Source organism: Anser brachyrhynchus, assembly GCF_964034855.1.
Source record: "Anser brachyrhynchus genome assembly, chromosome: W".
NCBI classification, from domain to species: domain Eukaryota; kingdom Metazoa; phylum Chordata; class Aves; order Anseriformes; family Anatidae; genus Anser; species Anser brachyrhynchus.
In genome coordinates this window covers 17,199,010-17,211,246 of record NC_137704.1, presented here as the reverse complement: position 1 = coordinate 17,211,246, position 12,237 = coordinate 17,199,010, and the positions used below count along the sequence as shown (strand labels likewise).

The following is a 12,237-nucleotide window of genomic DNA, read 5'->3' as shown; positions in this document are numbered from 1 at the left end:
CTGCAGCCGCTCCAGCTCCAGCTCCTGCAGCCGCTCCAGCTCCTGCAGCCGCTCCAGTTCCAGCTCCTGCAGCCGCTCCAGCTCCTGCAGCCGCTCCAGTTCCAGCTCCTGCAGCCGCTCCAGCTCCTGCAGCCGCTCCAGTTCCAGCCCCTGCAGCCGCTCCAGCCCCTGCAGCCGCTCCAGCCCCTGCAGCCGCTCCAGCCCCTGCAGCCGCTCCAGCCCCTGCAGCCGCTCCAGCTCCTGCAGCCGCTCCAGCCCCTGCAGCCGCTCCAGCCCCTGCAGCCGCTCCAGCCCCTGCAGCCGCTCCAGCTCCTGCAGCCCCTCCAGCTCCTGCAGCCCCTCCAGCTCCTGCAGCCCCTCCAGCTCCTGCAGCCCCTCCAGCTCCAGCCCCTGCAGCAGCTCCAGCCCCTGCAGCAGCTCCAGCCCCTGCAGCAGCTCCAGCTCCTGTGTCTGGGTCAGAGAAACGAGCTGTAGCAGTGCAAGTTGACCCCGCAGAGGGTATTCCAACCCCTGTGGCAGACCCTTTGTCTGGGTCAGAGAAACGAGCTGTAGCAGTGCAAGTTGACCCCGCAGAGGGTATTCCAACCCCTGTGGCAGACCCTGTGTCTGCGTCAGAGAAACGAGCTGTAGCAGTGCAAGTTGCCCCTGTAGACAAGGTGAAAAAATGGTATAGAGGCTCAGGTCGTTTAGAACGCAGACAGTCTTCTGCGAAGTCTGGGCATAGTGAAGACGAGGCTGGGCCATCAAAGGTGCAGGAGACTGAAGATGAGGATGGGGATGTCGAAAAATCAACAGTAACTACCCGGACTCTATACCAGCGTGAGCTACGAGATGTGCGAAAAGATTTTGGTCGCTGTATAGGTTAGCAGCTTGTCACCTGGCTGCTCCGGTGCTGGGACACGGGAGCCAATTATGTGGAATTAGAGGGCAAGGAAGCCAGGCGGCTGGGATCCCTTGCTAGGGACGCATGCATTGACAAAGCAATTGGAGATGGAGCACGATCTCGCAGCCTCTGGAGGCGTCTCCTGTCAGCTGTGCAGGAAAGGTATCCCTTCAAGGAAGAACTTGTATGTCTACCAGGCAAATGGACCACCATGGAGAAGGGAATTCAGTACCTGAGGGAATTGGCCGTACGGGAAGTAATTTATAAGGACCTAGACGACGCAAACATCCGCAGATCCAGATGCAGTCCGGTGTACACCACCCATGTGGCGGAAGTTTGTACGGAGTGCACCATCATCATATGCCAGCTCATTGGCAATACTAACCTGGAAAGCGGAGGAGAATCCCCCAGTGAACGAAGTGACTAAAATACTCCGGCAGTACGAAGGAAATCTCTCCTCTTCCCTACAGGCCTGTGTCTCGGCTGTGGAGAAACTCTCTGAAGAGGTCCACCAACTTAAAGAGAATTTATCTTCCCCTCCACCTGAACGAACCAGTGTCCACCAGCTAAAAGAGAATGCTTTGGAGAAACTTTCTGAAAAGATCCACCAACTTGAAGAAAGATTATCTTCCCCTCCACCTGAACGAACCAGTGTCCACCAGCTAAAAGAGAATACTTTGGAGAAACTTTCTGAAAAGATCCACCAACTTGAAGAGAGATTATTTTCCTCCCCACCTGTACAAACCAGTGTCTCAGCTATTAGGGGTAAACGTTCATCTATGCAAGGAAGACAATATGGTGGGCACACACACCGCGCCACCCTGTGGTTTTACCTACGTGACCATGGAGAGGACATGAGAAAATGGGATGGAAAATCTACTGCGACCCTAGAGGCACGGGTACGTGAATTGCAAAAGAAAACAATTGGGAAAAAGGGGTTCTCTGAAAAGTTTGCTGCTCCAACTTCCAGCAGGCAGTCCTTTAAACACTTCTGTGTGTTTAAAGCCGGGGAGAATGGCCCCACCTGGAGCCTCTGGCAGAAAGAACCTGGGGAAACTCGAGGTCGACCCCTGGGGTTTTGGAGTCGGGGATACAGAGGATCTGAAGCCCGCTATACTCCAACTGAAAAGGAGATACTGGCAGCATATGAAGGAGTTCGATCTGCTTCGGAAGTGGTCAGTACTGAAGCGCAGCTCCTCCTGGCACCCCGACTGCCGGTACTAGGCTGGATGTTCAAAGGAAGGGTCCCCTCTACACATCATGCAACTGATGCTACATGGAGCAAGTGGGTTGCACTGATTACTCAGCGGGCTCGAATAGGAAACCCCAGTCGCCCAGGAATCTTGGAGGTGATTATGGACTGGCCAGAAGGCAAATACTTTGGGATATCATCAGAGGAGGAGATGATAGGAGTGATGACAGGAGGAGTGATGACAGGAGGAGATGACACAGAGGAGTGTCACCCCACACAATGATGTCATCGATGTACTGCAGGTGTTCAGGAGCTTCCCCCTGCTCCAGCGCAGACTGGATCAGTCCATGGCAAATGGTAGGGCTGTGTTTCCACCCCTGGGGCAGCTGATTCCAAGTATATTGGACTCCCCTCCAAGTGAAAGCAAACTGTGGCCTGCACTGTGCTGCTAGAGGGATGGAGAAAAATGCATTAGCGATATCAATTGTGGCATACCACTTGGCTGCCTTTGATTCCAGTTCATACTGGAGTTCTAGCATGTCCGGCACTGCAGCACTCAGTGGTGGCGTGACTTCGTTCAGGCCACGATAGTCCACTGTTAGTCTCCACTCACCATTAGACTTTCGCACTGGCCATATGGGACTATTAAAAGGTGAATGAGTCTTGCTGATCACTCCTTGGCTCTCCAGTTGACGAATTAGCTTATGGATGGGAATCAGGGAGTCTCGGTTGGTGCGATATTGCCGCCGGTGCACAGTTGTGGTAGCGATCGGCACTTGCTGTTCTTCAACCCTCAGCAACCCCACAACAGAAGGGTCCTCTGAGAGACCAGGCAAGGTAGACAACTGTTTAATGTCCTCTGTCTCCAAGGCAGCTATGCCAAAAGCCCAGCGGAACCCTTTTGGGTCCTTGAAATATCCTCTTCTAAGATAGTCTATGCCAAGGATGCACGGAGCATCCGGGCCAGTCACAATACGGTGCTTTTGCCACTCATTACCGGTTAGACTCACTTCAGCCTCCAATACAGTTAACTGCTGGGATCCCCCCGTCACGCCATAAATACAGATGGGCTCTGGCCCTTTATAGCTTGATGGCATTAGAGTACATTGTGCACCGGTGTCTACCAAAGCCTTATACTTCTGTGCGTCTGACGTGCCAGGCCATCGAATCCACGCAGTCCAATAAACTCGATTGTCCCTTTCCTCCCCCTGGCTGGAGGCAGGGCCCCTCTAGTCCTGGTCAGAATCTTCGTTTCTGTGTTTAAAGTAGTGGCTGGTAGACATACAAGTTCTTCCTTGAAGGGATACCTTTCCTGCACAGCTGACAGGAGACGCCTCCAGAGGCTGCGAGATCGTGCTCCATCTCCAATTGCTTTGTCAATGCATGCGTCCCTAGCAAGGGATCCCAGCCGCCTGGCTTCCTTGCCCTCTAATTCCACATAATTGGCTCCCGTGTCCCAGCACCGGAGCAGCCAGGTGACAAGCTGCTAACCTATACAGCGACCAAAATCTTTTCGCACATCTCGTAGCTCACGCTGGTATAGAGTCCGGGTAGTTACTGTTGATTTTTCGACATCCCCATCCTCATCTTCAGTCTCCTGCACCTTTGATGGCCCAGCCTCGTCTTCACTATGCCCAGACTTCGCAGAAGACTGTCTGCGTTCTAAACGACCTGAGCCTCTATACCATTTTTTCACCTTGTCTACAGGGGCAACTTGCACTGCTACAGCTCGTTTCTCTGACGCAGACACAGGGTCTGCCACAGGGGTTGGAATACCCTCTGCGGGGTCAACTTGCACTGCTACAGCTCGTTTCTCTGACCCAGACACAGGGTCTGCCACAGGGGTTGGAATACCCTCTGCGGGGTCAACTTGCACTGCTACAGCTCGTTTCTCTGACCCAGACACAGGAGTGGGAGCTGCTGCAGGAGCTGGAGCTGCTGCAGGGGCTGGAGTGGCTGCGGGAGCTGGAGCTGGAGCGGCTGCAGGAGCTGGAGCTGGAGCAGCTGCAGGAGCTGGAGCTGGAGCAGCTGCTGGAGCTGGAGCTAGGTTGAGAGTAGCATCAATTGCAGCTCGATAGGCACACGCCAGACCCCAGCACGCTACAGTGATTTGTGTCACTTTGGAACTGCCAGAGTCATGACACCTTTTTTTCAAGCATTCTGCCAGCTTTTTAGGATTTTGCAGTTGTTCAGGGGTGAATGTCCAAAACACTGGAGGTGACCACTGCTCTAGAAACCTGCCCATATCCTCCCACACTCCCTGCCACTCGCAACTATCCCGCCTCAAGACAGATCTCCGGATGAGATTCCTAAGTAGTTGTTTAACCCTCCTCAAAACCTGAAGCGCATTCAGGAGACATAACAACAAGAGCAGGCTGGTCTGAGTATCCCAAGGATATTCAACATCTCGGAGAACCACCGTAACTAGCTCGGGGGATAAGAGGGTGGTGGTGAAGGAGAAAGGGAGAGTGAACAGGTAGGGAAACATGTCTTCCCCTGTCCCCTTCACAGATTGGCTCCCTAACGAAAACAGGCAATAGGTGTAATTGCTAATAGTTTCCGAGATATGGGTTCCAAAGTATAGAGTCGACGACAGTGCTGAGTACAAATACCAGGTTAGAGTCGTGACCAGATATTTCATCATTTCATAAGCCATTGTTACACCGCACAGTACCATAACAATCTTAAACCAGGGCCCGGAAAGGATAAACAGCGCGACAGGGAGCACATACAGAAAGTAACGCACCATAAAACTCAATTTGGAATACAGGTACAGCAGACTGGAGATTAAGGCAATCAACATCGTGACTAGCAACTATTAAGCAGGTCCAATACTTATACGAATTTTAGTTTAACACACTCTGGTCAAATCTGTCGATATCTCAACCCTTCGAGCCCCACGTTGGGCGCCAAAAGGACAAAAGGTTTAACCCGGCCGGCAGCTAAACACCACACAGCCGTTCGCTCACCCTCCCCCCTCCCTCTCTGGGATGGGGGAGAGAAACGGGAAAGTGAAGCCTGTGAGTTGAGATAAAGACAGTTTATTAAGACAGGAAAATAATAATAACAATAATAATAATAATAGTGATAATGGTAATAGTATTAACAATAATAATGTGTAAGAAAACAAGTGATGCACAATGCAATTGCTCACCACCCGCTGACCGATGCCCAGCCTATTCCCGAGCAGCCGGCCCCCCCACCCCGGCCAGCCACCCCTATATATTGTTTAGCATGACGTCAGATGGTATGGAATACCCCTTTGGCCAGTTTGGGTCAGCTGTCCTGGGTCTGTCCCCTCCCAGCTCCTGCTGCACCCCTAGCCTGCTCGCTGGCAGGACAGAGCGAGAAGCTGAAAAGTCCTTGGCCTGGTGTAAACACTGCTCTGCAACAATTAAAACATCAGCATGTTATCAGCGCTCTTCTCATCCTAATCCAAAACATAGCACCCTACCAGCTACTAGGAGGAAAATTAACTCTGTCCTAGCTGAAACCACGACAGATATCCACCCCTTATTCCATACCATTTATGTCATGCTCAGGTTACACTCTTTCCAATGCATTCTAATTAATCACCATTTTCATCTATGGTATATAGCAATCATGGCAGTGATGACATACAGTATTATATAATAATTAACATACTACAATTCAACTCATGGGCTATTCTCACCCAGTATCAAATCCCCTTGAGGTACACACCGGACCTCCCCATTCTTTTGCATTACCCACCAAGTGCATCCAGGTTCCTGAGCAAAAGCAATTCCACGAATGGGTTTGCCTTTTCCTGAGGCAGGAGTAGCCCAGACTGTTTTACCCAGCATGATTCTTACGTGCACTACAGGAACTTTATCCCCTTCTACAGTGCGTAACAGGTTTGATTGGGCATGTCCAGCTCGGTTGGCAGATCCCCTAGTATTGACAAACCAGGTGGCCTTTGCCAAATGTGTATCCCAATTTTTGAATGTCCCAGCACCCATTGCTTTCAGTGTAGTCTTTAACAGTCCATTGTATCGTTCAACTTTTCCAGAGGCTGGTGCATGATAGGGGATGTGATACACCCACTCAATACCATGTTCTTTGGCCCAAGTGTCTATAAGGTTGTTTCGGAAATGAGTCCCGTTGTCTGACTCAATTCTCTCTGGGGTGCCATGTCGCCATAGGACTTGCTTTTCAAGGCCCAGGATAGTGTTCTGGGTGGTGGCATGGGGCACAGGATATGTTTCCAGCCATCCGGTGGTTGCTTCCACCATTGTAAGTACGTGGCGCTTGCCGTTGCGGGTTTGAGGGAGTGTGATGTAATCAATCTGCAAGGCCTCTCCATATTTATATTTCAGCCATCGTCCTCCATACCAAAGAGGTTCTGACCATTTGGCTTGCTTGATTGCAGCACATGTTTCACAATCATGAATAACCTGTGCTATAGTGTCCATGGTCAGGTCCACCCCTCGATCACGAGCCCATCTGTAGGTTGCATCTCTACCTTGATGGCCTGAGGTGTCATGGGCCCATCGGGCTATAAATAATTCACCTTTATGTTGCCAGTCCAGGTCCACCTGAGCCACTTCAATCTTAGCAGCCTGATCCACCTGCTGGTTGTTTTGGTGTTCTTCAGTAGCCCGATTCTTGGGCACATGAGCATCTGTCCTGGTTCCAGTTAGGACAGAGTTAATTTTCCCTCATAGACTCAAGACTCCCCCATCCCAGAGAGGGAGGAGGGAGGGTGAGCGAACGGCTGTGTGGTGTTTAGCTGCCAGCTGGATTAAACCACAACAACCACAGTCTGTCATGGTTGATGCTTGTGAGGTGTTAGCTTGTGGAGATTTACATGCCCAACGACAATTGAGCAGAGAGGACAAGTAACTGGGAGAGACCCAACAGCCAGATTGAGAATAGCTGTATGGAAACGATCCTCTATTTCCATCAGAGAAAGGGAGAAACTCAAATAGAAAACAGGGGAGAAAACAGGAGGCCCTCTTTGAAACGCGGCAGTTTAAACATTTGAGATTGAAACAGGGTATGGGGATGTGAATGCCTGGATAGAATGGGTCAAATATACTGTCCAGAGTCTCAACCATAGCTATTGCTATGCTTGGGCCTCAGGATGACCAATTGCCCAAATAGTGCCCTGCCCATTGGGGTGGACCAAGGATTTCCAGGGGATGCGACATATGATTGCATTGTACCAAGAAGAGACTGCCTGGGGAAATGAGGCCTGTAAGTCTCTCTCTTTGCTGTTCCCTTCCTTGCGTGACAGCAATATCAGGGTTCCCCCTGTATTCTCCACAGCTATAGGTAACCATACAGCTTGCCTCTCACGGCAGGGTGTGAGTGCTACCCGGCATCTGGGAGAATATGCCTTGTGCACCAGGACCTTGAATGCTACCAAGGACTTGATGGGAAACTGCTCAAGACTTGAGATCCCCAGGGCAGATCTCTGGTGGTACTGTGGAGGGAAGATCTTACGGTTCACCCTACCATCTAACTGGGGAGGCACTTGTGCACTTGTTCAATTAGCTATACCCTTCACCCTGGCATTTGAAAGAGAAACATCACAAATACCCAGAAGAAGAAAAAGAAGCTTAGGAGTATCATTTGATGATAGAGCATACATAGATTCTCTTGGGGTGCCTAGAGGAGTTCCTGATGAACAGGAAGCCAGGAATCAAATTGCTGCAGGGTTTGAGTCACTGCTCTGGTGGGTAACAATTAATAAAAATGTGGATTGGATTACTTATATTTATTATAATCAGCACAGATTCATAAATTATACAAGGGATGCGATAAGAGGAATCGCTGAACAACTAGATGCCACCAGCAAAATGGCTTGGGAAAACAGAATAGTATTAGATATGATACTTGTGGAGAAAGGAGGGGTGTGTGTGTGTGATACCGAGCAACCATTTTATACCCAACAATACTGCCCCGGATGGCATAGTAACTAGAGCATTGCAAGGGCTTACCACCCTTGCCAGTGACTTGGCAGAAAAATTAGGCATATTTACATCCTTGATCGTAGTAGCAGGAGTTTTGACAGCCGTTGGTTGTTGCATTATCTCCTGTGTAAGAGGACTAGTACAGTGGTTAACTGAAACTGCACTATTGAAACAAATGACCATGAAGCCACCACCTTACTCAGATAAGATGATGATATTAGAGGAGATGGAAAGCAAAGAAGGTGAAGAAGAGGAAGATATCTACCAAATTACACCTTAGAGAAAAGTTTTGCAAAAATCAACAAATTAAAAAAAAGAAGAAAAGGGGGGAATGGTGGGAATAAAAATGTTGTTTTTGCAGAGTTACATTGTTTAAAGGCAAGGAATGGGGTATTGAGATATGCTTGCAGTGATAAGAAAGCTCAGCAGGCGACCTTGTAAAATGGAGACAACCAGACTCCTTAGAACAATTAGGTGAAAATCACAGTGTCAAGTCAGATAAGTGAAGAAACATTACCACTTCAAACAGTAAAAAAGTCAAAAGAAATTTGAAATTTAACAGGCCGGCAACTGAAGGCCATGAATTGTCTGTGAAACATAGGATAGGTTGTGAACCTGGATTACCCACTCAGTGGGGAAACAGGGGAGGGTCCCGGTCATCGAGAAATAAAGTATATAAACAGTACTGTGTGACTAGTAGGTGTGCTCCTGCTTGCGGGATGCCCGTCATTGCAATCATGAATAAATTACTACTTCACTGAGATCCTTGCCTGAGCCTACGTTATTGGCTAACAAGTGTTTCTCACACCAGCCACGCGTACGACTTATAGGCCCTTCCTGTACTGTTACACATACCGTTTGTCCACGGTCCAGCAGGTCATTGTCTGCACCCGCAGTGAGCAGCCGAGGAGCGGAGTTCTTCCAGGGAATTGTGCCCGGTGCGTGCTAGGACGTCCGCGGCAGGTCCACTCCTGTGGGCAGGCAGAGAGTCTCCTGCCTGGCTCACCAAAATGAGTCGTGGAAGAACTCTATAACTCAAAGCAAATAAGTTATAAAGTAGGTATGTGGTTTATTTCGGCGCCGGGCACATGCGGGATAGCTCCCAAAGGCATGCGCACCTTAACGCGGCAACTTGCTTTGATTATATGCAGTAAAAAGTTACATATGCATGAAGTTTCCCAATACGCCTATACATATGCATAACCTATCCCCACTTTGTATTAAAATTAGCTCCAAGAAGTCATTTCCATAAACTCCTCCCATCTGCGCTTGCGCAGTGCCTTCTGGTGGTGGTCGACAGGGGGGTCGTGGGGATGAAGTCCGATAATTCCTCTTCATCACCACTAGTTGACCCCCCTGCCTTTGTACAGACTCAGCTGCTCCTTGGCTCTTGTCCAAACCACAAGGTCGGTCTCAGCTGGTTTTTGAGACAGGTTCCCCATTTTTGTCAGGAAACATCCTCTGTGAGGGGCCCCGAGACTCCTTGTTTCGGTTAATTTGCACAGTAGTAAGCAAAGACACTCAGCAACATCTATTTTAAAGCGATTAAGCAAGCCCCCATTCTTTCATTCCTGGCTTTAATAATAACAATTGTTTTATTTAGAAATCATTAATACGATTAAGCAAGCCCCCATTCTTGTATCCCTGGCTTCACTTGTGGTTTCCTGCTGATGCTGCGGGGAGCATGTTGGACATTGCTACAGAGTGGACAAAGCAGTGATGGGTTTTGCATGACACCGTGTTCCCTACCATGCAGTTTCTGGAAGGAGGCTCTCATTTATTTGTGGTGACTCTGACACAAGAATTCGGTTACATTACATTATTACCATACCACAGCTGGTTAAAGCTGCAAAGAGTCTAGTGAAAAAAAAGATACACAGAAGCAGCAAGGTTTTTTGTGGAGGGGAAAGTACCGCTCTTTGGGGAGGCTTTGGGGAGGCTTTGGGGAGGTTGAAGCCAGCGGGGGCAGCCCCCAAGCCCTGCAGATGGAAGGAGGCGCTGCTGCTGCCATATTTTGGCCTCACACCTTGGGGACTGCTGAGACCAAGTTGCCTGCAGCTTTACGCCATAACAGCAGACGAAGTGGTGTTATGGTTTATGGGTTTTATGGGTGGTTTAATGGGTTTTACATGTGGTTTACATCCATTTGAAGACGAAGCAGGTGCGAGGGGTGCAGGGTTGCATCCCCCTCCTGCCTCAGCCTCCTGAGGGGCACCATGGCGCCTGCCCTGCTCCCGTCCTCCAAAGGATGGTGTTTCACCCTCCCTCACTCGAGGAGCTTTTAAACATCGATTTGGCTCCGCCACTCGAGGGCAGGTGGTCAGGGACTGCCCTGTGCTGGGCCGGTCTCGGGCCCTGAGGTAATTTCTCTCGGGAAGGAGGGCACTACTTTTTCTCAGCTCCCACCCACGCCCAATCGCGGAAGGTTACAGAAGCGAGCGGACTTACTAACAGCCTCACACCTCCAGTGCGCCTGCGCGCCTGCAGGTCACGCAAACGCTGTCGCACCGTTCCGGTCAACCTCCCCTAGCGGGCGCGTCGAGTGAAAAGTGACAATCAACGAAGCCAATAAGCGGCGTCATACCGCCGGAGGGGCCGAGCCTCGCGCCCTCCCACCCCTCCCCGTCTCCCGTTCTCTCCCTGCTTTTGCCCCCCCCTCCCTTTGATTCGCTTTCTCGACCCGCCAATCGCCTGCGGGAAGGGGATAGGGGGCGGGGTCTCTCCACCGACCCCCAATCTCCTCTCCCTTTTCCCTTGAGCGACGCGCTTGCGGGCCATCGCACCGCCTCTTCTCCCAGCCGCGGGGGTGGGCGGGCCGAGGCTGCGACCAATGGGGGCAGGCGGATCGAGGCGGCGACCAATGGGGGCAGGCGGGCGGTGCTGAGGGAGGAGGGCGGCCGCGCAGCCAGGCAGGGAGTAGGAGGTCGGGCCCGGGACGGCCGTGGGGGGCCTGAGGGCCTGGGGTTTTCGTTTTGTTGCGGTGTGAGGGGATCGGGCAGGGCCTTGCCCCCCGGCCCGGGGTTTTCCTGTCCCAGGCGCTGAGCTGGGCCCGCAGGGAGCCCCTACAGCAGGGGGGCCGTGGCGTGCTGCTGTGGGGGTGGAGCGGGGGGAGGAGCCAGGTGTTGTCCTGTGGGCTCCGGGTGGTAAAAGGGGAAAAAATCGCGTGAGGAGTTCTTGTCAGCTGGGGGTCTGGCTTGTGGATGGTTTGGGGCTTCTCGGCCGTCGGTCGCAATGCTTGGTTGCCAAAAGTCCTGTGCGCTTTGCTCACCTTAACACGCACCAGCGGGTGGGCTGGAGGAAAAGTTCTCGTTGGGTTTTCCAAACGGGGGTCTGTGGAAGTGCTGCAGTCTGTTGGTGTTGCACGTCGGACTCCTGTTATCGTGGTCAGAGATGCGTGAGCTTCCATCAATAGCAAGGAGGTGGTAATGACAGCTTATTAGAAAGGAGGCTATGCATAACTGCAGGTTTGGTTGTTCCCAGGTGTGATACTTTTTGCCCAGAGAGCTGTGCTTTCAAGCTGCTTCGTGGTGTTATATCTATGGGGCTGGCCTCTGTAGTGAGAGGCTGGTTAGGCTTTGCTCTGTTCTCCAGACTGGGGAAAAAAACCTCCTGTTGTTAATTTTTTTTTTTTTTAACAGAACAAGGTTGCTGTTTAGACTTTCCTGTGCTTTATCACCGTGTTGGAGCTTGAGTTGCGTGGTATATGAGTACATCTTCTGCCATGTTTATTCAAAGGGATAGCTTTAAAACTTAAGGGTTTGCAAACTCTTGTGACTTAGAGGGGAATGAGAATGTAACTAAAGGGGGGTGGTTGAAATTGTCATACTCTCCTCCCCACCCTGCTTCATTTGCTTAACGCTGTCCTGATAAAAGTTAGTATTAACTGTAAATCCCCTTGAAAAAGGGGAAGGGGGAGGCCCTCAGTTGAGGTGGCTTAAACTTCACTTAAGTGTGTTCTTTGGGTTATCTTCGTTGGGATGTTTAATAGGATAACTTGGTAGTTGTGTTGTTCAGACTTGGACTACACCGACAGTCATTAAAATGAGCAAGAGGGAGGATTCAGTTTTCTTTACGGAGGAATCTGGTCATGTGTAGTATAATCTTGGAGAAGAGTTTGTCAGCTTTCCTGAGATTCTGTTTGACCATAATAATAAAAAAACCCCACAATTGAAAAAACAAGGTAAAAAAAACCACATTGGTCTCTTAACTGATCTTTTTTTTTTTTT

General features: G+C 50.5%; 1 protein-coding gene across 5 annotated transcripts in view; it reads left to right on the top strand.

The window, feature by feature from the left end:
- SMAD2 (SMAD family member 2) overlaps positions 1-12,237 on the top strand; it is an 89,232-nt gene that overhangs the window by 19,396 nt on the left and 57,599 nt on the right. Inside the window, exon 1 of one of the 5 annotated variants that reach the window (XM_080572232.1) lies at positions 10,874-10,934. The exons of 2 other annotated variants lie outside the window; for them this stretch is intronic. The gene's annotated coding sequence lies outside the window, so the exon portion shown is untranslated. Of the gene's footprint in view, positions 1-10,873; positions 12,192-12,237 lie in introns of those variants that run through there. 2 more of the 5 variants (XM_080572238.1, XM_080572233.1) reach the window with 2 other exon arrangements.